The sequence below is a fragment of the Eptatretus burgeri genome, chromosome 11 (genome assembly GCF_056783735.1).
Source record: "Eptatretus burgeri isolate ZD-2024b chromosome 11, Ebu_testis_v1, whole genome shotgun sequence".
Taxonomy (NCBI): Eukaryota; Metazoa; Chordata; class Myxini; order Myxiniformes; family Myxinidae; genus Eptatretus; species Eptatretus burgeri.
The window spans coordinates 81,704,626-81,729,942 of record NC_140971.1 but is presented as its reverse complement, the minus strand read 5'-3'; the positions used below and the strand labels follow the sequence as shown (position 1 = coordinate 81,729,942).

The window sequence follows — 25,317 nt, the reverse complement described above, 5'->3', positions numbered from 1 at the left end:
CCAGGCAGAGCACAAAACTGCATGCAATGACACGAGTGCAGCATTTCCACCAGCCTTGAGAAGTTCGGCATGGATGCCACAGATCCCTGGAGCTTTGCCCCGTTTCAACTGGTTCACCACAGCCCGTGTTTCCACAAGCGAATGTGGACCACAGTTGATTCGAGGGTCAGCAACTGGGATTGTAACACCCTTGACGTCCAACTCGACAGCTGGGGGATCAGCCTGGTACAACCGCTCAAAGTAACCGGTCCAGCGGGCCTTCATTTCAGACTCCTCTGTCAAGAGCCTACCACTCTCTGCTTTAACTGCAGTGCTCCGAGGGATGGGCTTGGATGAACGCAATGCGCAAATTCCCCTGTAAGTGGGACGAGAATCACCTGTCCACAGGTGATGCTCTACCCCCTCACAGATTCCTTGCACATAGGCCTCCTTGTCCACCATCAGTGCACGTACAGTTTCATGCCTCAGCTCCCTGAACAGCTCAGCTCTGCCATTCAGCCTGGCCCTGTGACTCTGGTCAATGGTATCCAGTGTCCCTTGAGAGACAAAATTCTTCTTTGCCCTGCGGTGAGTTCCAAGACATCCACCGGCAACATCAAGGACGGTGCTCTTGAAGGCAGTACACAACTCTGCAGGACCCCCCAAAGCGCCCAGACCCCCCAAGTGTCCACTCAGCCTGTTCGCAAACTCCTCAGCTACTCTCTCATCCCTGAGCTTGCCAACATCCAGCCTCGGCTGGGATGGTACCATTCTCCAGGATTTAAGGTGCAGCTTTGGAGTTGCTACAACAAGCCTGTGTTCAGTATTGAGGAACTGAGCGCTCTGGTAGACCCTGCAGTTCTGGATCATTCTCCAACGACCGTCAATGAGGACATGGTCAATCTCCTTTGCCACACCGCCAGCGTTAGAATACCAAGTCCAGCGATGAGCTTGTGGGCGCTGAAACCACGAACCAGCCACCCTAAGTCCATGACTTCTTGCAAAGTCAAGGAACTTAGTGCTATTCTGGTTCATAGTTCCTGACCCATGGGGACCAACACACACCTCATAACCATCCCTATCAGTTCCAGTCGATGCATTGAAATCCCCCAAGACTAGAAGTGTATCTCGTCTGTGGCACTGATCAACCACAGACTCGAGTGTGGCGTAGAATGTGTCCTTCACGGTGAGATCACTCGCCTCAGTCGGAGCATAAACAGCGACCAGGGAAATGACACCTAAGGAGTGACGAATCCTTAATCTCATAATACGCTCGTTGACCGGTGTTACCTCAATTATCATTGGGGTCAGCCTATTGAACACAGCTACAGCAACTCCTTGGGTATGGTAACCATCAGAGCGACCAGACCAATAGTAGGTGTAACCACCCACCATTATCTCGCCGCAATCCGGTCTCCGAACCTCAGAGAGAGCTGCAATCCCGATGTCCAAACGCTTGAGCTCAGATGATAACAGAGACAGGTGATCATCCTCTCTTCGGGATAGGACATTCCAGGCACCCACCCAAAGGGAGCGCCTCAGGTTAACCCAAGGAGACCGCCGTCTGGTGGACGACACCTCAGCACCACTCCGACACACTCTCCCGTAATCTGACCCAGGGATGTTACCCCGTGGTTTCCCTCCTATCATCAAAGATTGGGGGTCCTGAAGGCTTTGCCCCAATCCCTTCATCCAGTGAGCTGCCCTGCGAAGTGAAGCTGCACAGGAGGTACTCCCACGGAGTGGGTTTTCGGATTTTTTTGCGTTTTTGTGTTTTGCGGAATGAAGGGTTTTACGGTGGCCGGAGTGCAAATCCTGCCACCAACCTCCTAATAAAAAAGTAACCCAACTGCAGGAGGACGTCCGCAGACACAGTTGGGCACTAGATATGGATGGCCGTTGGCTCACAAGGAGCTCCTCCACCCTTTGACAGGTTTTGTTTTTAATCCTGCTGGGTGTCCATATCCAAACACCCTCCTCACCAGAAAACCTGGTGGGGGAAACGGTTTAGTCGCTGACAACCCGACCATGGAACAGGTTAGTACAGGTTTACATGGTACCTGTAGCAGGTCACAGATCGAACCTGACCTGACATAACTGTCTGTCTTCGGTGGTTAATTGTCTTTTTCTCGCCTTTATGATAGCAATATACTACTTCCTGCAGTGCAATATTGTCCAAATAATGCTTCAGAGGGTGTCGCAACACGGTCTGTTCCAACACATACAGATAGAGGGTTTGTAACTAATCAAAAAAATTTGGGACACCTGTAGGAATTGTTTGTATCAACTTTCAAGGCTTAATTTACTTCCATTGCTGCAGAACAGCTGCAGTTGCCAACACATTACTTGTTCCCTGAAAAGGGCCTTTTTTAACAACTCTGAAATTTACATTATTTTGCAGTTGTTGGGAACTTAAACTTTTGTTTTTTTTTAACCTCTGGCAGTTTATCACTTAGCTTTGTACCATTTCAAGTTATTCACTGGACTTGAACTGCTTAAATTTCAGTAAAGATTAAAAAATGGTGGTGTTCTAAAACTCTTGACCAGGAGAGTATTGCAATGCTTCTGAACACCCGGATATGTCAGCTCTGGGAGGTGTATGTTAAATGTGTAGCTAATTGTGTGCCAAATGAGCCGTTTCTTCTCAACCATTTCGTTGGAGTGCTTGCTTGAGTGCTTTAGCCACTTGGCGAGTGCTCTCAAAGCTGCTTGGTTGTTCGTTTTGGTAAAAGTACCCGTGCTCTCAATGGAACATCGATTCGACAGATGTACGTTTCCACCTGTGTTGGGTTGTGTGATGCCGTGCAGTTGGTGCCTCGGGAGGTGTCTCATCCGCAAAAATGTGCAATTTATTTTTCAAGGATATTGCTTTGTTTAACCTATTGTGTGATCTCCTTATATAATCCACCGCTCAGTTCGATACATATATATAAAAACAATAAGGTCCATCCGACCACGTGTTTGCCGTGATCTGGTTGTGAAGGCATCAAGCATAGATTGTCATTTTGTGTTCTGTGCCTTGATATATTTTTCAGTTGAATTTTGCTAATTTCCCACAAGAAGAATTCCTTTTTCCAAGAACTCTGTTTAAAGGTAAATCTTTGTGTTTGTTGTTTTGATGTATTTTAAGTGTGTGTGTGTGTGTGTGTGTGTGTGTGTGTGTGTGTGTGTGTGTGTGTGTGTGTGTGTGTGTGTGTGTGTGTGTGTGTGTGTGTGTGTGTGTGTGTGTGTGTGTGTCATTGATTGGTATCTACATGTATGAGCTTCAGAGTGTGGAATGGAGTCCTCCCAGGGCAGGCTCAAAGTATCCACCTTCATTTTGTTCATGGGTCACGATTCACAGACGAAGCTGTGAAGTTTTCTGTTTTCAAAGTTTTGTGCCGAGGGCTCTCTTCAGGATCGTTACTGAGCCCCGGACCACTTCCAACTGCAGTTCGTTTGGCGTGATATTCCCAGGGATGGTTTTTAATATCTCTGTGAGGTTCTTCTTCATCATTCCCATGAGGTTCTTCGTCATCACTGGTACAACGTTGACATTCTTCAGCTTCCAGGATCTTTTCACTTCGTGCTTGAGGTCTTGGTATTTGGTCATTTTCTTGATTTCTGCATCGTTAGTCCAAAATCACTGGTATTTACACCTCAATTAGCAATGCCTTCTTCTCTCTTTTTTTTTTGTAGCTAAGTATGATATCTCGTCACAATGCTTTGTTTTCGATTTTGACGCCCAATGGGATCATTAGGTCATACGTGAGCGGTACTTCCATGTTTTCAGTGATTGCTTTTGGTTCATGTTCCCACAAATTTTCTGGAACTGGAATATTAAAGTTTTTTGCAGATTTGCCAGTAGATTACTTTTCAAACTCTGTTGTGTCGTTGTGTGTACAGCTGTTCTGACGTATTTATTTATTTTTTTTCGTATTCAGTCATTAAGCATCACATATTCTCTTTGCTAACCTGACCTCCACCCCTCACCTGTCTTTTTTTTTCTTCCGTCCCCCACCCATCTCTCTCACTCTGTAGCCTCCTCACTCCCCCTCCTTATAAAATGCAGCACTCTCCTCTCACACCTCTGTCTCTCTCTCTCTCACTCTGTTGCCTCCTCACTCCCCCTCCTAATAAAATGCAGCACTCATCTCTCACATCTCTCCCCTCTCTCTCTCTCTCTCTCTCTCTCTCTCTCTCTCTCTCTCTCTCTCTCTCTCTCTCTCTCTCTCTCTCTCTCTCTCTCTCTCTCTCTCTCTCTCTGTCTCTTTCCCTCTCTTTCCCTCTCTTTCCCTCTCTTTCCCTCTCTTTCCCTCTCTTTCCCTCTCTTTCCCTCTCTTTCCCTCTCTTTCCCTCTCTTTCCCTCTCTTTCCCTCTCTTTCCCTCTCTCTCTCTTTCCCTCTCTCTCTCACACACACACACACACACATGCACCTTCCCTCCCGCAGTGAATAGCAATGTTTTGTGAGGTGTCGCTCTCTCACCTCCCCCCAAGCTCCCCCTTCTTCATCCTCTCTGCCTTCCCTCCCCCTTTACACCCTACACCTGCCTCCCCTCCCCCCCACACTTAATTGGGTTGTATTTGCTCGTTGGTAAAATAATACACAAACTCCTTTCGGAAAAAAATATATATTTCAATACCATGGATACATACTCCATTTGCACTATTTCTTCCAGAAGCATCAATTGCATGGTTTTATACAGTGTGTACATGTAAAAGTGATGTTTATCCTAGTTACAGTATTTATATCTGATTGTACATAAATATATCTGTTCAACACGATATATGAATAAAAACACAAATCAAAGAATTTCTTGTGAACTCAAACTATAAATCATATATTATGTACGGAGCACAGTCATGCAAATTGTTCGAGATATTCTTGAAGGAATGGTTCAGAAGTCATCACCGGCCTCATCTTTGGCAGAACTGTCATCACTCTCGACAGATGTTCGCTGATTGTCATATGTACTGAGTTTGCATATGTCCGTACACTTGAGGCTATTGGCCATGCAGACCCCTCTTGCTCGTTCGCCCATTTCAGGGAGCACCTGGAAGGCTTACAGCTTTTAGGACAAGTACAAGCCAGTAGCTCCAGCACAGCTCGAGTTGCTGGTTGTCCATCCATCCAGTCTACTGCCAGCTGCACATGTCCATCCTGGGTCTCACAGCACCAGCCTCTCCTGATGGAACTAGATACCTCTGGGTTCTTCTGCAGACTCCACTGGGCACTTATTTCCATCACATTTGAAAGTTCATTGTCGCCATTATATTTATCAATTCCACCTTCTAATTCCCACCTTTTCTATTGACATTCTTTTTCAGGAGTTAAGCAACTGGTGCATAATTTTTATACCATTAGATAAGGAATTTAATATTCTTGCCAACAAGACACAAAGCTTTGGTGAAAATACTAACAAGTACAGTATACATTCTTTATACACCATAAACTGACTGTGACCCGATACATTTTAGTACTTAGATACATGTGACCCGATACAACCTCAGAAGTAGAGTTGTATATTGAGTGATAAAACAGAGAAGGCAGAGAGCTACAGGCTGCTATCACACATTTTCCATCTGGAGCAACCCTGGCCTTGCTAAAAAAAAAAAAACATCACAATTTGCCTCGCTCCCTCTGACTGATACTAATGATGAAAAGTTTGTGGTCTGGTTCAAGGGCTACATGCTTAGAATGGCTTCCACATACTTGGATTGTTCATGTGTGGTCCTGACCCACTGCTGGTACGCATGGTAATCGCTAGTGATTCCAGATAGGTTTTTGCATCTTCCATTCACCATTTGTAACTTCCCAACGTATGTCTTTTCCGATTGAGCTTACAGGTCTATTGGTTTGTGCAGAGCTTTATTTAACTTTTCCAGCTGTAACATATTTCAGGAAATTGCTCGACTCTGTTGGAATGATATCATCTGTGTTGTCAATATGGTCAACAGTTAGGGAGCCATTTGAGATGACCAGGCTTCTCATAAGTGTTGAGAATTACATGTCATAAATATCTGGCAACTTATGACAAATTATCTTCAGTCTCAAGCAGAAATGCCTGCTGCACTTGCTCTTTGCAACTTCATATCTAAGCTGTAAGTAAACCAAGTGTGCGGTAAACTTGCCTGTGATATTTTGGGAGCAAAAGGCTATCTTATCTCCAAAGGTGGGCTCCAATTTTGCTTTCAACTTCTCACTTCAACACATGGAGTTGGGAAAAGATGTGTTTTCTAAATATGAAAAGTACAGCACACATGTCATTGAGTTTAATAATTCTGTCACACACAACTTCCCTTGAAATTCTGTTGCACAACTAGTTGAATGTTTTCTTCTACTCGTGTGATTTCTCTCATTCTTCTTGATGTAGCTTTGATTTACTGTCTACACTTCTCCAATGCTGGGGGTCTTGAAAATAATTTTTCCGACAGCTTGCATGAAAATGCGCTTCTGCTACAAACAGGTCAAAGTCTCATAGTCTTGTCAACATCTTTTCATTCTTCTTCTTTTCGGAATATTTAAGAACTGTTCTCCATCCATCTGTCATTAAATTTGATGTTGACTGTTGTCGAACATCCTGACCTTTTTATTCCAATGCTCTCTTCTTCATAACAAAATTTGCAGTTTTTTTTGCAACCAACACAGTTTTACTGTCACTTGATTGCTTCCGACCCAAATGTGATTCATTTGAGCATCCTGATCTTGGTTCAGACCTGGGCAGTCAATCAAGATTCTTTGTGAAGCACCAATCGTAGTCTCAATATCCATACATGATCATCGCTGAACTCATTTGGTAAAAGCTCACATGCAGACTCCATTCAAGTCTTAGAACCAACAGGTTCTGACAATCACAATGACGCATCTCATGGAGATTATGCAATCTCTTGGCCGGATCTTTTACATTGGATAAAAAAGTAAATGTGTCACATTTTGAAACGTCATAATGCACGATACATATGGACCGCTTCTTTAAGGTGGAACCTCTGGTTTCTTCTCCCTTCCATTTTCTAGTTTTCCTCTTCGGTTCTTGCTCCATTATGTCATTGCTATTGTGCACTTGCAAGAAAAAACAGACAAACATTTGAAAAAGTACTTACTCTTGGAAGTTTCTAATTCCTGGTTACATTCTGAAATGTCAGTTTGATGTGTCATCTACAGCATCCAATGGCTGAAAAATCTTTCTTTAATGATATATCTTGCTTTTTGGGATCCACTTAGTCACATATCTGAAGAAAAAATTGAAAATCAGAAAATTAATTTTATTTAGAAGTGATGATCTCTTCCAAAGAAGAGGCCGGCTTTTCGAGGGCCATCATGGCAGCCATAGGCATTATGTTTTAAGCTAATTGGTTCTACTTATTCAAATTTCAGAGTAACAAATTGGGTATCAATGTAGTTATTTATCATGATGCAAATTAGCTAATTAACATAATGACATTGGGTATTAAAGGGAAAAGACATAACCTCCATTTTTGTACCAGTTTTGTTATCCTACCTTAATTATTTAGCGAGATATGCTCGATTTACTGATCTAGGTTCATTTTTATCTAAGTTATCCTACCAGCCCGGATGGTCGAGCGTTTTTTTTCCCCCTTATTAGGAGGCAGACACGTTGATCCCCGGAGATTATAATACGCACGGGGAGGACAGGGTGCAATGGCGGAGCAACGGATGCACAAACTAAATGTGCAGGAGGGTTTATACTCGAACCTCATGACAAATACACAGACACAGCTATTTAAAATTAACACGGTATTTAATGACAACAGAAATATTTACAAGGGTAATTATAAATGTAATAATTAAAAATGCATGAGGTAAATTAAACTCTAAGTCGAGGCACCTCTAATCACAGGCTTAAATACAGATAAAGGGGAAATGAAAGAAAAGCAAATCCTCCCTTTATTCTAGCACTTAGCTTGGTCCAGAGATGGTCTTTATGGAACATAGAATCGAGGAGCTTCTATTTGTACATGTCGACATGTGCAAAATGGCGCCAAGTCGTTCTCTCGCAGCAGGAACGTTCGCTCGGCAATTTGTTCGCGATCATCCTCACCAAGGCTCACTGATCGTATTCAACATCAAGGCTCAGAGCCCCATGCAGCTTCTTTGTCGATCATCCTCACTAATGCCGTGGCTTTGCAGAATTGCATCATCCCCTTCGGTGACACACACGAGGCCTTGAGGTTCGTCCCACAAGATCAGCCAAAAGTCGTTGGCCAGCTCCTTGCTTAGTACATGAGCCAAATCGCCTCAGCATGAATACGAAAATCGTGCTGTCTTCTTCGTGCATCAAAGGAAAGCCATTTCGTCTTGCCGTGAGGAGAGTGGCAAGATCCTCCATCCTAGCTATGGTCCTACCACGACTGTGTGCCTCCCTCACTCCGCACTCATGCGTTCCTCCTCCAAACTCTGTCTGACGTCACACCGAACCCCCGTTTCCTCCTCCAGTGCATGGCTTGCTCGTACAAAATCCAGGAAGGCGGGGCATTCACCCTTGCGGCACGTTTGGCTTGCTTCTGACATCACATCCATCAGGCATCAGCTTCGTGGGAGTGAATTCACCCGCCATCACCCATGGAGGCGGGGCTTCTTCCTACTTAGTGATGTTATAAAAACGCACTTTTTCCATGGTTTGTAATGGAAATACAGAGGGAAAAGTCACAGGTGCAATTACATTCTGGAGGAACTTATCCTTGATCCCTATGGAACTGAAACTGCAGGTCACCCCCCGTGTGGTGACACATAACACTTATGCTCACAGTCTCCCTACTTAATTACATTGAGATATCTCCTACACATCCACGGACCAAACAACTCTATTCAATCCTAACTCTCCTATTAAATTCCTCCATCTACCCTCACAACCATAACAATACTTTAGTCCTGAATCGTTCTTCCATCCTTCATATTGTTACGAATTCGCGCCCGCCGGCGTACAAACGACCGCTTTCCACTAATAGTAGCCGCTCGCCCACCGGACGGACAATTCAGCCGTGACCTTCCGGAGCAATGCCGGAACCCTGTCACGGGTGGGTCTTCAACCCCACCATGGCCTAACCAATTTTCTACCCGCGCAGAATAGGGTCAATTGCCGAATCTCGACATACCTAAGTACCCACGCGGATAGCCTACCGGGAGACCGTACCTCGGCGCAGGTCGGCTTGGACACGAACCGCCCAAGCGGTTCATTCCGTTCTGCAGTGATAACCGAGCGGGTATTATCGCCCGACTTCGCCGGATCCGATTCTATTTAACGGGTATTTAAAATCCAACTAATATTCCGATATGCAATATGGTATTCCATTAGGGGGAAAAGATACGTCAAACGGGTTACATTCACACAAGCACATTTATTATTCCCAGCACATATACAGTCATGCACGTATGCATTCAATAAAGCGAAAGCACTTCAACTGACTATAAGCAATTTATGTACAGCCACTAAAACAGTTTTACTTCGCAAGGACACGGCGCCACCAACATTCATTCGAAAGCAAAACCCAAGGAAAATAAAAGACTACCCCCACAGACAGAAGAGTCAGACAGGGTCCGTAGACCTTTATGGCGTGGGACTTGGCAGACCGAACGAATCCCACGAGACCATTGCAGGTTACCTGCACCCTCGTCATGCGATGGTGGGCAAGCTTTCTCCGGCGCGCCTTGCACGAACGCGCAGGTCCACGCGACACAGCTGGCAGAGCGGCGCCTCCAGTCCGCGTCCCTCCGCGACGCCCGGACTCTCCACCGACTGCAAGCTCCAACGAGCGGGTCACTCTACGGACCGCTTCTCCAAGACCCAGACGGGCAGAAGACCACGAACCGCCGACTGACACTGACACTCTGACCGACCGCCCCCGACCTCTCAGCGGCGCCTCCGTGCGCCCTTTTATTTCCCCGGCGCCCGCCCCTCCCTTCGTGGCGCGGGGGGGGGGGACATTCCAACAGAGATCGGCTGGATCAGTTGTTGTTTCCGATCCGTCATTCTTGTTTACCAGAGAAATCAGGGCGGGAGTTGAGTTCCAACCGTCATTCTTCTTTATCAGAGAAATCGGGCCGGGAGTTGAGTTCCAACCGTCATTCTTGTTTACCAGAGAAATCGGGGTGGGAGTTGTTTCCAACCATCATTCTCGTTTACCAGATAAATCGGGGCGGGAGTTGTTTTCGTTCCCCTTTTGTATTTGTGGAGATGTTGACGGTTGCTGGCAGAGTGGTGAGGATGGCATGGTTGTTGAGAGGCAGGTGTGGTTGTGATTGGTCCAAAATAACGATAGGAAAAGAAAAATACTATCTCAAAGAATCACAGCCCTGTGACACGAATTATCCCATTAAACAATGGTGGGGAAATCTAACTGAACACAGACTTACCGGAATAACTGAACTAAGGACCTTTATGGTGTTCTGCGAATTTCCACAGCCGTAACAATATTTATAATTTTGTTAATTTTTGAGAGATTATTTTCTGCTTTATTTCCTTCTTTTCCCACTTTCTCAACTCTCGAAAGGCTGTTTGTAGTAGTTGCAGAACCTCAAAAGTTCCTGGGAATATGGGACTCTTGAAATTATGCAATCTCCCCCAGAATATCTGCATGCATCTGCAGAAACCCTGAGAAACAGCGGCCATCGGTGCACGCTAAAATATATCGTGTGTGCAAGATAAGGGTTATTAGGTAAAATGGCTTGCACAGCCTCTAAAATAAGTCAAATATATGTGAAAAAGTATAAGCCTGGTGTTGGCGCAGTGGTTAGGGCAGCGGCTTGGGATCCAAGAGGTCCGGAGTTCAAGCCCCGTTGGGCCACTGAATTAATACACCAGGGGTTGACTCGGCCTGTCATCCTTCCGAGGTCGGCGAAATGAGTACCTGTATACTGGGCCGGTGTATACCCCGGTTAAAATAGGTGTACCATATCCCTGTGTCGTAAGAGGCGACCAGAGTTGCGTCAGGAAGGGCATCCGGTGTAAAACATGTGCCAAATCACTATGCGGATCATACGGATGATCCGCTGTGGCGACCCCTAACCGGAGCAGCCGAAAGAAGAAGATGTGAAAAAGTACCTGAGAGAAAGGGGTGTGCCTCTAGATAACAAAAGAGTTGTATAACTTTCCCAGCTTGCCAACAGAGTTGAGATATTACATCTGCCTGTACTCCAGACTCCATATGATGTTAACCAGTGCGAGGCCAGAATGTGCAAGGTTGTTTAAATGACTGTGGCAAAGGAAGACTCCACAATAAAGATCCTTTGCTCAATTGTCCACGCCATATTCAAAATTAAAAGTACGACTGATGTTTGCATTTTTCCTCCAAACGATGTTTCATACAAGCCTGCATTATCAATTATTTTATATTAAATAATAAAAATTTCACATAACTTTAATCAGGTTGCAATTTTTTTATGAAACACCTTGTATTTCTCTTAATCCCTATATTTTAGTGATTATAATTTACATCCAGGAATACAGCAATTATGGTTAACCATTATGATTATATTTATTCCCCTCGCTGGAGGAGAGGAAATTACATTTGGGTCCGTTTGTTTTTGTTTGTTTGTTTGTCCACACAGAACTTTAGTCGCTTGTCTCCACTTGTTGCTTGCGCTTGTCAGATTGAGACAAAATTTTCACGACAGGAGCGACGACTTGTGTGGAATGTTTTAATCACAATTATGACACCATAGGTCACGTGATGTGGCAGCCATGTTGGAAAAACAGAAAAACTTTGGACCTCTGTATCTCTGAAACCAGACAAAGGAAAAAGTTGAAACTTGGCAAATGGCAAGTACTCCTCATGGGGAATAAGTGTATATTCTATGATGTCATGATTGCACATGTAAAATGCTACATCTGTTCCGAATTAAAATTTGTGATGGTCAACGAGGGTTAAAATGGTCCACAGAAGAAAAAAAAATGATGACGTCATCGGTCACGTGATTCGGCAGCAATATTATTTTATAAAAATAAACCTTCAAAAATCTTTTTCTCTGAAGTGGCTGAACAGATTGAGGCAAAACTTTACAAGTATGACCGCCTTTCCATGAGGAACAAGAGGTTCACACATGTGATGTCATCGGTCACATGGTTTGGTAGCCATATTGTATTTACCCGAAAAGCTAGAAAAAATCTTCTTCTCCAGAACGGCTAGACAGATCAAGGGGAAGCTTCAAACGAATGTTCCCCAAGCCGTGGGTGTACAAGTTTGTTTAGGAATAATTGATAGGTCACATGGTTTGGTAGCCATATTGGATATAAGAAAAATATTAAACAAGATTTTCTCTGGAACTGCATAATCAATCGACCTGAAACTTCACAATTGTGATTGAGTCGTGATGGGGGGATACATGTTTTAAATTTCAACTTGATTGGACGCATGGTCTGGCAGACAAAATTATTTTATTTTTATGATTAAAGTTATTTATGATTTTTTTTTGATTTTTTTTTTTTTTTTTGAATAAGGCTCACTTGGCTGTGCCTGGGGGTAGAGGAGTAGCAGCTGTTTGAGGGTAGAGAAGTAGCAGCTGAAATGCGAATCCGATTCAGGTGCCTCCTGATGACTTCATTTTTGCTTTTTGCTTCTTTGGGCTCCTGATTACTCCAATGCAGGACTGTCCGGATTTGGTCTTCCATTTGATTTTAATTGAATAAATTTTAATACATGCTGAATTCAATTGAATAAAAATGAAAAATACATCATGGGTCAGGGTCAGGTGTCTAATCAAAGCAGGGTTGCATCAAAGCGGAAGATCTTGGTACCTGGTCATCACTTCCAGCAGTTATAAAGTGGTAATTCTAATTATGTCTCATAAATTACGTAACACATCAGTACACAAACGTCTCACAAAATACACCACACAAAATGACACAAACACCACAGAAAACAAGTCCTGCTGAAGGTCTGCAATCTCTGAATGCTCTTTTTCTTATTTACCAATGATTTATTTCCTCCCCTCCCCAACTCTTCTGGTTCCGGGTTTTGAGCGTCGACAGGTCTCGTTCGGGGCTCTCCACTGACGATCTCAAAGTTAAGTTTCCAGTCGTTATCTGTCCCGTTTTAATTGTTTATTCTCCCACTTACATGTTACTGTGTGTTCCAACTTCAGTTTTGTTTCAAAAATCATGCTATTTTGTGAGATTTTGTCGACTTTGTCTTACCGGACGCTTGAGGCCTACCCTTGAGGCTTGAGGCCTACTGCTTCCCCTCGGTGTACGATCGTGTTGTATTTTTTCTCCCCATTACCTTCAATTTCTATCTTCCCCACTTTCTTAACGTCCCCCATCCCTCCCAACTAATCACTCTATTTCTTAGCTTAAATTTTTTTAAAAACAACAAAAAAAAAAACGCTACCTTTCTCCTTCCTCACTCATGACCCTCGATTCTTCTTCTTCCTCTTCTTCTTCTTCATCTCCTCTTCTTCTTCTCCTCTTCTTCTTCTTTCTCGATTTTTTTTTTTCTGCAACACTTCCATGACCTAATCTGTTGAAAACTCTCTCAAACATTAATAATAATAATAAAAACGATCTCTTATAATGCTTCCTCTTCCTCTTTCACACATGTGGTACTCTTTACTGTATCATAATGCACTACTCTTTGACTATTTAAACAGACTGCTCTCAATTCGACTTTTCCTTCATACCTTGCCTAAAAAAATCCAACTGTTATAGCGTTTCTTCTCTCCATTCTCTGAATTCGCCTTTATTGCATCCATCAAGAAACGTGTTAAATCACATCTCTGACATAAAACTTTCAAAAACCCCAGTTTGCTATGAATGTTCACTTTCCATCAAACATACTGTTTTTTTTCCAACTTCAGTGCCAACTTACTCCTCTCACCCCTCACTCTTAAAGCAACCATTCCACTCTTCTCCCTCCATGCCTCCTTCTCACCTCTCTCAAAAACTCCTCCTCACCTTTCTCCCACCATTTATCCCCTCACTCATCCTTCTCAAAGTTGCCCCCCCCTCTCATCCACAAAGCTGTCTCCTTCCACTGCCCTCTCACCTCCATCTCTTCACTCCACCTCCTCAAATCCTCAACTGCCTTCTTCCCCCTCTCTTTGCCCCCCTCTCCCCCAGTACCACAGAGCCGTTTCTCTTCCTCATCCGGCTCCCTCCCCTAGCTATTCTGCAATCCCCCACACTCTTTCAACAACCCTCCTTACCTACCCCCTCGTCCCTTGTCCTACCCCCCCTCCCTCCCACCCCCTGCACCCAAAGCCTCCTCCCCTCCCTCTTCATTAAAAGTGTAGACCTCAAATATCCGGGGCCTTCGCTCAAACCTTTCAGATCTTTCCATACAGGTTGCCACTGACAAAAAAGAGATAATCTGCCGAACAGAAAGTTTCCTCTCCCAAGACTCCTACGTATCTCTCCCTGGTAACTCGACATGTGCAAAATGTCGACAAGTGCAAAATGGCGCCAAATCATTCTCTCGCAGCGGGAACGTTCGCTCGTGTCTGACTCCCAAGTATCTCTCCCTGGTTACTCCCTCCTACGGTATGACAGACCTGAGACTCGTCCTGGTGGAGGAGTTGCTCTCTTCATCAAAGATTCCTCACTCTCCATGCACTGCCCTCACTCCCCCACACCCCCAGGAATACCTCTGGCTATGGCTTCCCTCCACTCCAACCTCATGTTTATATGTGTATTGTACTGTGCACCTAACAGTGATGACTCCATCTTCACCTCACTATCTGAAAACATGGACCAACTTCTATCTTCTCATCCAAACTCTCTCTTCCTCTTATGTGGTGACTTCAATTGTCATCATGCCAGTTGTCGAGGTGTGGGTACCTCTCTCACCTGTCATGGCACCTCAGCAAAAGCTTTCTGCGACTCATTGGGACTGACTCAATCGGTCAACTTCCCTACCCGGATCTCAACCAATGGTACTCCATCTCTTCTGGATCTGATTTTGACAAATTTCCCTGACAATATCTGCTGCTCCTCCTCCGCTCCAATCAGTTCTTCTGACCATGTCCTTATCAAAGTGAACATCTCTCTGGCTATTATCAGAGAACCACCTCACCGCCGTCAAGTCTGGCATTTCACTCAAGCCGACTGGCAGGGTCTCCAAGCAGCCCTCAAACTTATAGACTGGTCACCTATCGGTACTTTCTCCAACATCAACTCATTCTGGGAATTCTTTTAAAGAAACTTGCTCTCCTTCATGCACAGATTTATTCCCTCTCGTCTTCAGTTGTGCTCCCCTTCCTCCCGTCCTTGGTTCACTGAAGCTTGTGGTGAGGCAGTTCTCCTGAAACAAGTTTTCGTTGCCTAATGGAAAGCAAACCAAACTGAGGGCAATCTCAGTGCCTTCCATAAAGCTCGGAACAAGTGTGTATCTACCCTCAGGAGAGCCAGAAAATAACATCTTTCTCATCTCAAGTCTGAACTCTCAAACCTCTCTCCATCCTCAAAATCCTGGTGGCGTTTGATCAGATCTGTTTCTAGTGTATGTTCCCCCTCCATCCCCTCCCTTACCTCAAAAGGCCGCACTGCTGATACCGCACGTGAAAAGGCTGAATGCCTAAACTCGGTGTTTGCAGCTAAATCTTGTGTCCAAAACCCATCACTTTCTCTGCCCACCTTACCCAGTCACACCCAACTGTCCCTGGACTCTGTGTGCTTTTCTCCTGACAAGGTGGAGAGCTTGCTGTCAAACCTCAACTCAGATTCTGCAAGCAGTCCAGACGGCATCAGCCCACGTGTCCTCAAAGCCTGCTCTTCTGCTCTTGCTCACCCTCTCTCTGTTCTATTCACCCTCTCATTTGCTCAAGGTCATCTGATATCTACTTGGAAATCAGAAAATATCACTGCCCTGCACAAGAATGGTGCAAAAACAGATCTCCGCAAATACAGACCAATCAGCCTTCTCCCAATCATCAGCAAGGTTATGGAATCCATCATCACTTCAGACATTTAATACTTTCTCTTCTCCAATGGCTTGATTTCCAATCATCAATTTGGTTTCAGACCAGGTCACTCTACCCTGGATATGCTGCTTCTGCTCTCCCATCAATGGATGGAGGTCCTCAATGCCAGACAGGAAATCCGAGCCGTATCCCTGGACATATCATGTGCTTTTGACAGTCTGGCACCCTGTCCTACTCACCAAACTCTCTTCCTATGGTATCCAAGGCCATCTCCACTCATGGCTCGCAGACTTCCTCTCCTGTCACAGTCACCGTGTGGCCCTAAATGGAGTTCTTTCATCCCCCCTTCCTGTCTAGACTGGAGTTCCTCAAGGTAGCATTCTGGGCCCTGTTCTTTTTCTGGTTTTCATCAATGATCTCTCCGACTCTCTGGAAAATCCTCTATATCTCTTTGCTGATGACTCCACCCTCTGCTGTACCATCTGTCATCCCTCAGACCGGCAAGCAGCAGCTTCTTCGCTCACAGCTGATCTGGATAAAATCACAACCTGATCCAACACGTGGAACATGTCTTTCAATCCGGACAAATCTCACACTCTCACTATGTCTCTTCGAAAGGACCATTTAGAACCCCCCCCCCCCCTCATCCACTTTCTCAACAATCCTCAGGAAGAAGTCCTTTCTTTCAAGCTTCTGGGTCTCACTATCTGCCATGACCTTTCCTGGGAAAGCCACATTTCAAACCTCGCCTCCAAAGCCAGTCGCCGACTGGGTTTCCTCCATCGTGCAAAGTCCTTCCTCGGCCCACCTGAGCTCCTGACCACTTACAAAGCTTTTGTCCGCAGCCTGTTGGAGTAGTGCTCTCCCCTCTGGGCTGGTGCTCCTGCATCCCACCTTTCTCGGCTTCACGCTGTAGAAACCAAGGCATTTCGGATCATTGGCATCTCCCGCAATGAGGCTGAGTCTTTGGGCCTCTCACTCAATCACTGCAGGTTGGTCGGTGGTCTTTCTGTCTTCTACTATCTCCTCTCCAGCCTCGCCCCCCTGCTCTCTCTCTCTCTGCGATTGCTCCCCACCACATTTCCGCAGGGAGCTCAAGGTCCGCCAAAAACCCCCTTCTGTTAAAACTAGCAAAATCACGAATCACTGCTCACCTTCACTCTTTCATTCCTCTTTTGTCCCGCCTTTGGAATAAACTCCCTCACTCTATTCATTCCCATTCTTCCCTCCAGGCCTTCAAAACAGCTGTTCATCACCACCTCTTATCATCGCCCATCCAAATCCTCGATCTTTTCTACCCCCGATAATCCACCCAAGCCCACCTCCTGCAAATTGCCTGCTTTCCTTCCTGAAAGTCCCTGCAATGTCCATCTTCTATTCCCCATGTTCCCCCGTCCCATCCCTCTCCCTTCCACAGATCTCCTTATGTCCCTGTTTCCCACTGTTTTGTCCTTCCCACTCCCTCCCCTCCTGTCCCATGCTCCCCTTTTTGTGCGTTGTGTGTTAGCTCTCATACGAACCTCGACAAGGTATACAAAAAATAAACAACCCCAGTTCTTCAGACTCCTCTAAACGCCCATCCCCCTCCCGTCTCAAGTCTTCAACCGGCTCCTTACTCTGCAAGTCTTGAACTCCACCAATCACAAGTCCTCAATCGCCCCCTAAAGCCTCAATACCCCTCTCTGAACTCGCTGCCCCACCCCCTCCACCTCAACTATCTGTCCTCCCCTCCTTCTTTATTCCCATCCTTCAGAGCAAGAGGGCATTCTTACATCATTACATATTATTTCTTCATTCCCTCATTGAAATGCCTGAATAGTTAATTCTTTCTCCTCCCTATCCATCTTCGTATTATGCCATTACAAAGTTCGCCTCTTTCTACCTCCTCACAACCTGCTTTTCCACCTTGCCAACTTCTATTTGCACCCTCATGGACTCTCTCCAGGTTCCCATTGACAATTTCGTGAGATATGTCCCATGGAATTTCCGGGGAATGGCCACTTTCAATTGATTGTGTGTACCGTAGCAAAAATTGTGTTAATAAATTATCCTAATTTAATTATCTTCTGAATGATGCATAAATACATCATAATGATAAAATAATGACGAAACAACATTTAATTCACAATTTTGTGGGATTTATGTGAAGGGGGAGGGGAAGGGAGAGACAGACAACCGTGACAAGCGTATTGTTATTATAAAGCATGTCTATTAATTATGGATGAATATGTTGGTTGTGGATTATCGACAGAGTGAATGAAGATAACAGAGCGCAGTGAAGTTATCAGAAAGGGACTGAACTTGGCAGCTGAGACTGTGCAAGCAAGGCGAATGAGGGTGACAACCAGCAGGTAGTTGTCCGAGCGAACTTGTGCATGCACAGATGAAGGAACTGTGTCAAAACCAACCTATTCATACTACTGATACCCATTCTCCAATTACGCTATGGAAGGAAGTTTGGAGACAGAAATTGCTATTGTGCCAATGAAGACTGTCACCAATTAATGCAATGACTTGTGTATCTATAACTTGAGGCAAGATGAGTGCAAGTGTGTCATAAGGTTTTGAGTCCCACATGAATCAGTACGTGTCTTTAAAATGTTTCCTGCCTTTACAGAAAAACTTCTGTCACAGTAACGATGCAAGACCAATCTTCATTGGACTGCTTCTGCATCCTCAAGTGTCACTCGCATGAATCCATATCAATGACTTTTACATTATCAGGTTTTTACTTCAGTTTACTTCTTTAATCACTTTTTATTTTGTTTCGATTGATTGAACCTTTAATTTGTGAAACATTTAGCTGCTGTAACTTCTCTGTGCTGCTTTTTATTTCTTTTTTTGTTTTTAAAAAATTTTTTGAATACCAAGTCGAGGCTCGTGTAAGAGCTAATACGCTGAAACATATAACAAGGCAGGAGACAAGAGGAGTGGGAGAGAGAAGCACAAAACAGTAGGGAACAGAGACAATAGGAGATCTGTGGAAGGGAGAGGGATGGGGGGTACACGGGGTAAACCAGATGGTACTACAGGGACTTTCAGGAAGGAAAACAGGGAATTTGAAGGAGGTGGGTTTGCGGTGCATTAACGGGGGTAGTAAAGATCAAGATTTTGGATGGGGGAAGAAATGAGATGGTTTTGAAATTTTTTTATAACAGAGCAAACAAAAGCTGTTGTGGGGTTTCTTGCGCCACTTGGAAAATAGTGCAGTGACTTCCATTGTTCCTTGACATTCATTTCCATCATTCTCCAGAAAGTTCTGATGTATATATATATATATATATATATATATATATATATATATATATATATATATATATATATATATATATATATATATATATACACACACACACACACACACACACACACACACACACACACACACACACACACACACACACACACACACACACACACCTCATGCATACTTATGCAGACAGTATTGAACATGAACTGAAAGTGAACAATTTGAGAGTGCCAGGAGCGATCATTTACATTGATAGGTGCTTTTGTCCTGCAAAAGAGAATATTACAGGGTGGACATGGACATTGACTGATGTCTGCATTTCCACTTTTCCGTGACGCTGCTTTTGTCGAAAGCAATTTGACTACTGATAATGCTTAACTTTTTGTTCGAAACTTGTAGTAGACTTCACTCCACTGAAGATAAATAACATTTCCTGGTAGTAGGGACTTCTCTGTCATTCGTAATTGTCAAAAAGGTCTGAACTTTGGAGGAAGGTTAGGGGGAGAAGTGTCGTGTGGGGTTGTTCTGAGTTGATAGCTCAAGTGCATATATCAGATTTCGCTGCAGCAACCAGATTTTTGAGTTCCAATGGGCAAAACAATAATCAGGGAGAAACTCCACTCTGAAAACGAGCACTTTTTGTCATCGTAAGGGTGATGAAATGTTGATATCATAATCATACAGCTTGTATGAGTGGACACGAAAAGTTCATATCTCGTAAATGCCCCTCGTGACTGTGCATAAAGTATGTATCAGAACTATTTAGAGAATGATGGGAATGAATGTCAAGGAACAATGTAAGTCACTGCACTATTTTCCGAGTGGTGCAAGAAACCTCACAACAGCTTTTGGTTGCTCTGTTTTGAAATTCATGTTTTCACCCATGCTACAAAGTAGCTACTGGGTAAACACGCACATAACTTAATGCATTGACACGAAAGTGTTCCAAGCTCTTAACCCAAAGAAAAAAAGCAGAAACTTCTGCACACATGATCAAGAGTTAATCCAAATATAACTTCTTTGTAGTCAATTAGGGTGAAAGATCAGGACTTGTGGTACGCTTCTGATAATATCGACATTCAGTATCTGTTTGGTAATTCCTCACAAACTCTGGATTATTTTGCTGAAACATGAAAATTGAATTTCTTACATACATTAGAGAATTTATTGCATGTTACATTTCTATGGTCAACTGAGACTGCATAAAATTGAACAATTTATTTGTGGGTGTCCTCCCACCTTCTCCCTCCATCCCTCTCCCCTAGATGCATTATCTTCATACCCTTTGGATAGCTTGCAGTGTTACGAAGAAAAAAAAAAATCAGCAGAAACAAAAACTTTTTGAGATATCCAGTACACAAACAGACGAACAGACAGACAAACAGACAGAAAAGGGTGAAAACGTAACCTCCTTCACCTTCGGTGGAGGAGATAACTAGAACAGCACTCGTGGAGTGCATGCCTCCACCAGGCTGAACAGTTTACGTTTTGTATTCCACCGATAGGCCGGATCTGGATCTGGACCTGAACCAAAATCGAATCGGCTTGTTCTTGTCACCTAACCACCTCATTCACCTTGTTTCGTCTGAATCCTTCCACAACTTTTTGAAATATCGAACTATATAGCCTATCGTTTTTGGCCCCATCTCTCAAAGGTGAAGAATCACTTAGAAAAAAATAATACAAAATTCTCGTATCCCGATCCAGATCCGGATCTTCACCAAAATCAAATTGATCTACCCATGTCACACACCGGACCTGTCCGGCATGTTTCGTCAATAGCTTTTTGAGATATCGTGCTATATATCGTTTTTAGTCCTGTCATTCAATGGTGAAGACTCACTTAAAAATACTAGTCGTCGGATCTGGATCCGGACCAAAATCAAATCATTTCCTTCTTCTCACACACCAAACCTGTTCACCAAATTTTGTCTGAATCCATCACAGCTTTTTGAGATATCCTGTTCACAGACAGGCAAACAGACAAACATACAGACAAAGAGACAGAGGTGAAAACATAACATCTGCCCACCTTTGGATAAACAGAGCATGTTCTAAAATGCTGTCATCTGCACCAAACTCGGTGAAGAGGCAGCTTGAATTTGTGAGACACTTCACAAACACAAAATAAGGAAATGAGGAGAGAAAAGGAGAGATCTACAGAACTCTTTCAGCTTACTGACTGCCTGATTCAACAAACGACATCATCAGGTGGGCACCATCATCAAAGTTTCATCTCATAAATCCCAGAACCGCTCTGAACTGTGAGACCACAACCTCAGTTGTGTCTGAAAGTAACCCTCAATAAGGAGGAATGAGGAGGATGGGGTGGAGGTTAGAGAGAGAGAGAGAGAGAGAGAGAGAGAGGATGTGAGAGAGAGAGAGAGAGAGAGAGAGAGAGAGAGAGAGAGAGAGAGAGAGAGAGAGAGAGAGAATGAGAGAATGAGAGAATGAGAGAATGAGAGAATGAGAGAATGAGAGAATGAGAGAATGAGAGAATGAGAGAATGAGAGAATGAGAGAATGAGAATATTGGGAATAAAGAGCAGAAAAACATTTAATGTAATTAATTTACCATGACTATAAAAGTTAGCATAAACTGGAATTGCCTCGTGATAATAAACCATTATTTCTGGAGAGATACGAAGAATTCCTTCAGTTTACCAATGGCCTGATTCAAAGGTGATCCAGATCATCCCCTGAGCAACATTCATCATTGAGGTTTCGATCTTTCAATCCCAGAACCGCTCCAAAACTTTGGTTATCCAAAGTGCACCCAATAAGGCAGGGAGAGAGAGAGAGAGAGAGAGAGAGAGATAGACAGACAGAGACAGACAGACACAGAGAGAGAGAGAGAGAGACAGACAGACAGAGAGACACACAGAAGACAGAGAGACAGAGAGAATGTTTGCACAAGACAGCAATACTGGATGTTAGAATCAACATCAGAGATGGTAAATTAACTTCCATCTCCATAATGAATTTGACAGGTGTCAGAGACATGAGTCTATCTTAATGCGCTCACAAAAGACACTAGAGGGATCTTGCTGAAGACAGGCCCTGAAATCTTTGCACTGTTAGCGGGTGAGCATGGGGAGTTTTATCACACAAAGGAAAGCAGACAAAGTTGGGAAAGGTTTGTTCTGCAGCCACTAAGGCAAGCCACAGCGATTTTTGAACCATTTGCTCTTATTCTGCATCAGCGCCTGACCTGGAAATGGCTACCATGACAACTGGGAAATGGCTACTGTGGTGTTCGTGACAGGTTTAAGGGAGATGCAATTTAACCTCATACACATCGTGGTAAAAAAAAAAGGCAGAAGTGAGAGTTAAGTTGGACATGTGCTTTTCTGCCATTGACGAGTTAAAGAGTTTGAGGTATCTTTTTCCTTAACTGTCAATTACTTTTAAAATGTCTGAATTAATCAATAGTGCAAGAACCAAAATGCCAAATTAATCAATGCCACAATGAAGGCTCCTGGTAAAGGAAAGACTCATGCAATCTGTTTTCAGTTTTCCTATTCACTTTTGGCATTAATGGTGGTCCAATATAATTTGAGGCTTGGAGGACAGATCGAAAATGGATTCTGACACAGGCAATTCCGTGTCTTCACGATAAGGGAACTAAAGTTATGAACATTCATTGTTTGGGAATGATTGTGATCAATGTAAGGCTAACTTGTGTAGTTCCTACATGGTGATGTTTTACCAAGCTGAGTGTCCCTGCCATCCCAGTGCAAATGTGGTCAAAAAAGCCTTTCCTATTGGTACAGTTCAGTGATAGACTCGTTCTCACAATGTGACTGAATTAAAGGAAACGGAATTCACAATGTAAATGAAAGAAAACGGAATGCAAAATGTGAATGAAAGGAAACGACAATTTCGTGGACATGTTTTGGATACATATATGATTTGTTTCGAAGTAATATTCATGCTGAGCAGAATCAGAATGCTTGTGGGGAACTATACAAGTCAGCCATACATTGTTCATACTCCCTCCTCTAAAACCCGGTGGTGCCTTGTAAAGTATGTCTCTGGAGCATGCTCCATCTCCATCCATTCCTCCTTCAAATGGCATCACAGCCGGCTCCGCTCGTGAGAATGCCGAATGCCTCAATTCTGCATTTGCGTCCAAATCTCGTGTCCCCAACCCCTCGCTCTCTCGTACCCACAATATGCAATCGCACCCATCTGCTCCTGGATTCTGTGTCTTTTACACCTGAGAAGGTGAAGGAGTTTCTGGGAAACCTTGACTGATTCTGCAGCTAGACCAGATGGCATCAGCTCATGCATCCTAAAAACTTGCTCTGCTGCTCTTGCACTTCCTCTTTCTGCTCTTTTCACCTTTTCATTTGCCCTAGATTATCATCCATCTGCTTAGAAATCAGCCAACATCACTGCATTACATAAAAAGGTGCAAAAACCGATCCCCTTAACTACAGACTCATCAGCTCACTTCCAATCATCAGCAAGGTCATGCAATCGATCATCACAGTTGACATAAACTCATTCCTATTCTCCAACAACCCCATCTCAGATCAACAATTTAGATTCAGACCATGTCACTTCACCTTGGACATGCTGCTTCTACCCTCCTAAAAATAGATGGAGGTCCTCAATATCAGATGTGAGATCATAGGGCAGTCTCTGCAGACGTATCTCATGCTTTTGATGCAGTCTGGCATCCTGCCTTCCTCTACAAACTCTCTACTTATGGCATCCAAGACCAACATCACTCTTGGGTTACTGACTTCCTCGACTCTCATAGCCAACATGTGGCTCTCAACGGAATCCTTTCATCTCCACTTGCTGTTAAGACTGGAGTCTCCCAAAGCAGTGTTCTGGGCCCAGTCTTATTCCTTATCTTCATCAAAGATCTCTCTGACTCTCTGGGAAGGCATTGTAGAGAAATCAAATGGAACTAGAAACAGCAATAAGAGATTGCAGACCATTGCTAGGACTTGTTTTGTGTGGTGTTTTTGTAGTTTTGTGTTGTGTGTTTTGTTTGGTGTTTGTGTACTGGTGTGTTACATAACTAGAAAGAGACAAAATTTGAACTGTCACTTTATAACTGCTGGTGGTAATGGTGTCACAGTGGTGATGGTGGTGGTGATGGTGATGGTATAAGCTGGTGTCACAGTGATGACCGGATACAAAGACGTCCTGCTTTGATGCAACCCTGCTTCGATTGAACACATGACCCTAACCCATGACATTTTTCATTATTATTCACTTGAATTTAGAATGGGATTAAAATAAATTCAATTCAAAACAAATGGAAGACCAAAAAGGTACAGTCATACATTGGAGTCATCAGATGGAACCCGAACAAGCAAAAAGCAAAGGTGAAGTCATCAGGGGGAACCTGGATCGGATTCACATTTCAACTGTAACTCCTCCACCCTCAAACCCATCCAGGCACAGCCAAAGTGAGCCTTATTAAAAAAAAATCAATCAAAAAAGCAAAAATAACCCAGCTCAAAAAAATAAAATAATTCTGGCTGCCAGACCATGTGTCAGATCAAGCTGAAATTTAAGACCTTTATTCCGCATCACTACTACATCATAACTGTGAAGTTTCATGTCGATTGTTTCAGCAGTTCCAGAAAAAACATTGTTTAATACTTTTCAATCCAATATGGCTGCCAAATCATGTGACCCATAAATTATTCCAAAACAAACTTGTACAACTAAGGTTTGGGGGATAATTTGTGTGAAGTTTCCCTCAATTTGTCCAGCTGTTCTGGAGAAGATGGTTTTCATAGGTTTTTGGGGTAAATCCAATTTGGCTACCAAACCCTGTAACCTATGACATCATACATGTGAACCTTTTGATCCTCATGGATAGGTTTGTAAAACATACGTGTAATGTTTCTCCTCGATCTGTTAGGCCACTTTAGAGAGGAAGATTTTTGATGGTTTAAAAAAGAACACAACAAAAAAAACAATATGGCTGCCAAATCATATGATCGATGACATCATCAAATTTTTTTCTGTGGATCATTTTATCCCTAGATAACCCTCAAAAATTATCATACAGATCAAATGTAGCATTCTACATTTGCAATTATGATGTCATAATGAAGGCACCTATGATGTCATAACAAAATCACACTCATTCCACATGAGGAGTACTTGCCATGTGCCAAGTTTAAATTTTTTTCATGGTGCAGTTTCAGAGATACAGAGGTCCAAAGTTTTTCCATTTTTCCAACATGTCTGCCACACCACATGACCT

General features: G+C 43.6%; 1 long non-coding RNA gene across 1 annotated transcript in view; it reads left to right on the top strand.

Annotated features, from left to right (window-relative positions):
- Positions 1-25,317, top strand: part of LOC147017489 (uncharacterized) — a 154,508-nt gene that overhangs the window by 31,185 nt on the left and 98,006 nt on the right. Inside the window, exon 2 of the long non-coding RNA XR_015049527.1 lies at positions 18,448-18,554. This is a non-coding gene — a long non-coding RNA (uncharacterized LOC147017489). The remainder of the gene's footprint in view (positions 1-18,447; positions 18,555-25,317) is intronic.